This window comes from Mus caroli, unplaced genomic scaffold (assembly GCF_978045245.1).
Source record: "Mus caroli unplaced genomic scaffold, Mus_caroli_1 scaffold_2, whole genome shotgun sequence".
Classification (NCBI taxonomy): Eukaryota; Metazoa; Chordata; class Mammalia; order Rodentia; family Muridae; genus Mus; species Mus caroli.
The window spans coordinates 154,969,762-154,974,590 of NW_028227257.1; the positions used below are offsets into that span (position 1 = coordinate 154,969,762).

General features: G+C 48.0%; 1 pseudogene; it reads left to right on the top strand.

Moving 5' to 3' along the window:
- Positions 1-3,155: 3,155 nt before the first annotated feature.
- LOC115030402 (growth factor receptor-bound protein 2-like) lies at positions 3,156-4,334 on the top strand (annotated as a pseudogene).
- Positions 4,335-4,829: the final 495 nt, after the last annotated feature.

Sequence of the window (4,829 nt, forward strand, 5' to 3'; positions counted from 1 at the left end):
CTTGTGTTACTTCATGGCAGCAAGGACATCACATGTATCCCCTAGGCCGTGTACACGTTGCCTCTGCCCAGAGCGGGTGTCATTGCCACTTCTTTCTAGATACTATTTCTCTGTGTAGCCCTGGATGTCCTAAAACTCACTCTGTAAACCAGGCTGCCCTTGAACTCAGAAATCTGCCTCCTGAGCGCTGAGATTAAAGGCGTGTGCCACCACTCATCTTTCATGGCTACTTCTTCACTTGGAAACCTGAATCCTCTGAGCCCAGCTCAAGTTGGGTTTGGGGCTGTGACATTTCAAGTAGCAGGCTTTCCCCCCAGGCACAACAGGTGGAGCAGGGTGTGTGTGTGTGTGTATACACTCACAGGTGTATGTACTCATGTGTACCTTGTGCCAGAACACAAACGTGGGGATCACACCTGCCCTACTCAGGAGTTGGGTCTTTCCTTCCACCATGGTCCCGGGGATCAAGCCCAGCTCATCAGGCTCCTGCAGCAAGGACCTAAAAAACCACACACTCTTCTGACTCATCTTGCTGGCTCATGATCTAGTCCCCTTTCTGTGACCCCTGCTCAGGGTTACTGTAAAAAGCATTTAGCTCTCGAGTGTGTTTAAGCATGTCTGAGAAGCTGCAGCATAGGTGAGGTATAGGCATAGCCACAGCCTTGGCACTCACGCTGCTGGAGCTGAGCCAGAAGACTCTAACAACATGGAAAAGGAGCTCAGCGGCTGGAGTGTTCGATGTACAAGCAAGAGGACCTGAGTTCACATCCCAGCACCATGTAAAAAGCTAGGCATGGCAGCACACAGCTGTAATTCCAGCATTTGGAGATGGTAAGTGGAGTTTCGATCCTGGGGGGTTAACAAGATAAGCTGGAAAGTGATAGAAGACATTAGACACTGACTCTGGCATGTGTGTGCAAGCACACATATAACAAAGACCATGACGGGATCTGCCTGTCCGCCTAGTGTGTTGAAGAATCTCTGAGGGAGGGTGGAGAGATGACTCGCCACTTACGACCACTTGCTATTCAAGTTCAAGTCCCAGGATCCACGTTGGATGGCTCACAACCACTTGTCTGACTCCAACCCCAGCTCCAGGAAAGCCGATTTCCTCTTGTAGCCTCTGTACACACATCCAAACAAAAATAAAGATCTTCACAGAACTTCAAGGAACCATCTCTATGGGCTCTGGAGGCCATGGGGAGTGTCCTGTACTTGGGATAGGTCCTGATGCTGGTCTTTTGTCCAGGATCTGTGTGTGTATGTGTGTGTGTGTGTGTGTGTGTTTTCTGCAACACTAGTACCCCCTGAGACAAGCATTGTGTTCATGTAATAGTTTGAGGAGCTAACACAAACTGGCCCTGAAAGGGGGTCTTCGTTTGGAAAAAATAGATTTCCTGCTCTTGGCTGTTTGGGTTTTTTTGTTGTTGTTTTGTTTGTTTTGTTTTTCAAGACAGGTTCGTGTGTGTGTGTGTGTGTGTGTGTGTGTGTGTGTGTGTAGGTGTGTAGCCCTGGCTGTCCTGGAACTCACTCTGTAGACCAGGCTGGCCTTGAACTCAGAAATTCACCTGCCTTTGCCTCCTAAGTGTTGTAATTAAATCCATGTGCCACTACTGCCTGACTGCTTTTGGCTGTTCTTACAGTTGTGTTTCCACTGCTAGTGTGTGCCTTCTGTGGCCCACTTTTAGCCTGAGGTTGCAAATGCACTTTCTTTAATTCCAACCACTAGTAAGCATAGAACAGTGTTTCAGTTGGGTTGTAGTTCTTAGACATTAAAAAGAATCTTTAATTGCTTATGGTGTGTTTGAGAGAGTGTGAGCTACCATGATACATGAAGATTGGAGGATACTTTGTGCGGTATCTAACTCAGGTCATCAGACTCACATGCAATTTTACTTGCTGAACCAACCCCCCAGCTCTGCGCCACTGTGGAGTTCAGGGAAGAACCATAGTGGTGGTAACCATGGCTGCCCTTGGGCCTCAGAGAGTAACTACCTTAATGCCAAATTTCCACTCCTGCTTTGGCCATCAGGGAGAGCACAGCATCTCTGTGTTGCCTGATATTTAATACACGGCCTCTGTGGAGCCTTTTGGGTGAACACTGTATGGCAGTCATTGTTTAGGGCTGATGTTTCATGGCTGGCAAAGCATGAATTTATCATTTTACAATGAAAGCTGGGATGCAGAGAGGGGAAGGACATCTGTGCCTTGACCTGCTTTACGCTATTGATGGGCAAGTGACTTCCCAGCAGGTTGGAGTAGGTTGTGTGCCTCTGAGTTGTCTCTGTTGGCCATGAGGTATGGACATAGGTCCAGTGACACTGAAGCCTGACAGAACAGTTGGCCTGAAACATTCGTTCTATTGAATACAGGGTAGTGTGTCATTTCAACTTCTGTACGTCCATTTCCCTTAGGAAATGTGAATAGGTAGGTCTCTGTGCAGATCCACAGGTGACACTTGTCGCTGGGGACAAAAGGGAGCTCTTTTGGATATAGGGAGGCCTTGGGGGTCCATGGCCCACAACCTTCTTGGGGGCAGGACCTGTGCTGAGAGCCTACATTGAGGCCTGGTGGGCCGTAGGGGTGGTGAGAAAACTTGATGGAATGGCTGGAAGGTAGCTTCAAGCATGGGGCCTACAGCAGCTAGAGATCCTGTTCCCAGAGTTTACTTTCCAAACCTTCACACTGGGCCTGAGTATGGCTGTGATGAGAGCTGAGGAGACCAATGGTTTATCGTGAAATACGTGAATGGCATGTATCTAACTGGCATGTTTCTAACTGGCCTTAAGACTCCCAGGTATATTTGGGGTTGAACTCTGCACATTTAGACTAAGTCTATATCTTAGACTGTAGTCTGAGATGCATGTCAAGGGGCAGTTAAGGAAGTGGACACAACACTCAAGAGCTGGTCATATAGAGAGATTTCTCAGGGTAGCTGTGGATTGTGGGCCAGGAATAGGGTGTGTGGGAAGGTGTACATAGTACCCAGAGGCAACACATGAACTGCACACTCCCTTGTCAGCCGACCTGTTGGCTTTCTACCCTTGCTAGACCCTTGCCACCTTTACCTGGGATGCTTTGTTGCCCATGCACACCCTCTGACTACAACATGGTGATTTGGGGACTGGTTCTTTGGGATCTTGTCTCCTGCTTGGTTGTACAAGGCCTATAGTACCTGCATATCCTGTTAGCAGGATGCCATGGGAGCCCCGATGGGAGGTGCCCACGAGCTGCAAAGCTGCACAGCTGCACAGGTAAATGAAGACAGGGAGTGGGAGATGGAAATAGCAAATTGTAAAAGGTGAAGATCTTGAGTGGAGGGTTGGCAGAAGAAAGGAATGGAGAGGGAGATGGACAGGAAGGTCATGAGTGACACTCAGAATGGAAGCCATTGCCAAATATGACTTCAAAGTGACTGCTGCTGATGAGCTGAGCTTCAAAGGGGGGGGGGCATCCTTAAGGTTTTGAGTGAGGAATGTGACTAGAACTGGTATAAGGCAGAACTCAAATGGAAAGATGGCTTCATCCTCAAGAATTACATAGAATGAAACCACATCCTTGGTATTTTTTGGCAAAATCCCCAGAGCCAAGGCAGAAGAAATGCTTAGCAAACAGCAGCATGACAGGGCCTTCCTGAACCGAGAGAGTGAGTGAGCTCCTGGAGACTTCTCTCTGTCTGTCAGGTTTGGAAATGATGTGCAGCACTTTAAGATGCTCCAAGCTGGAGCTGGGAAGTGTTTTCTGTGGGTGGTGAAGTTTAATTCTTTTAATGAGCTGGTAGATTACCACAGATCAACATCTGTGTCCAGGAACCAGCAGATATTCCTACGGGGATAGAACAGGTGCCATAGCAGCAGACGTACATCCAGGCGCTCTTTGGCTTTGACCTCCAGGAGGATGGCGGGCTGGGCTTTCGCAGAGGAGACTTCATTCATGTCATGGATAACCCAGATCCCAATTGCTGGGAAGGGGCCTGCCACGGCAAATATGTCACCTCAGTGAACCAAAGGAGATTATTTAAAGAAAGTGAAAAGTTGAGACCATTCACAAGAATTACACCCACACGCTGCCTGGCACAGCCTGTGAGGGAATGCAGAACACCTAGCTGGGTCCCAGGGCGACCCTCTCACTTAGACTGCAACTTTGGAGGGTGGGAAGGGGTGTTTGATTTCATAATGCCAAAACATAACCTATTGAATGAATTACAATTTTTATTACAGAATCTTGCCGCTACTCCTGCTTCTCTTGTGTCCTTTTTCTCGTTCTTCCTTTCCTGTCCAGTGCATGATGTTTAAGGCCCTAAATAGTCCAGCTGATACCAATAATAAAAGAAAAGAAACCAAAAAAAAAAAAGTGTGATGCCTTGTGTCTGGTCTCCCCACCCCCAACACTGACCGTGCAGAGAATACCTAGGTTTTTTTCTGGGGAAGCAGCCGTATTCCATGGACTTCACTGGAGACTCCTGGTCACAGTGGCTATCTCCCTGGATGCTCAGAACCTCTTCCCAGGCATGGTCTTGATGTTTGGTTTTATCCAGCTTATGGAAGATCTTTTGGAACTAAGGGGCTGCCTGTGAGGGTTTTTTAATTCTACCTTGAGGCTATGACTCAGTTTCTTTACTTGGGCAAGAGTCTGGAAACTGCTGTTGGGCACCTGCTCAGACCTGAGTCTCTGCTGGGCTTAGTCCCATCTCCCTTCACACCTATTTTAATGTGGATCCCAAAGAAATGTGGACATATCTCCAATGTGTGAAGACAGAATTGCCTCTGGGCCACACAAAGTCAAGCCTTGGGCATGTTCTGCAACATTTATTATCTCTGGAACTCAGA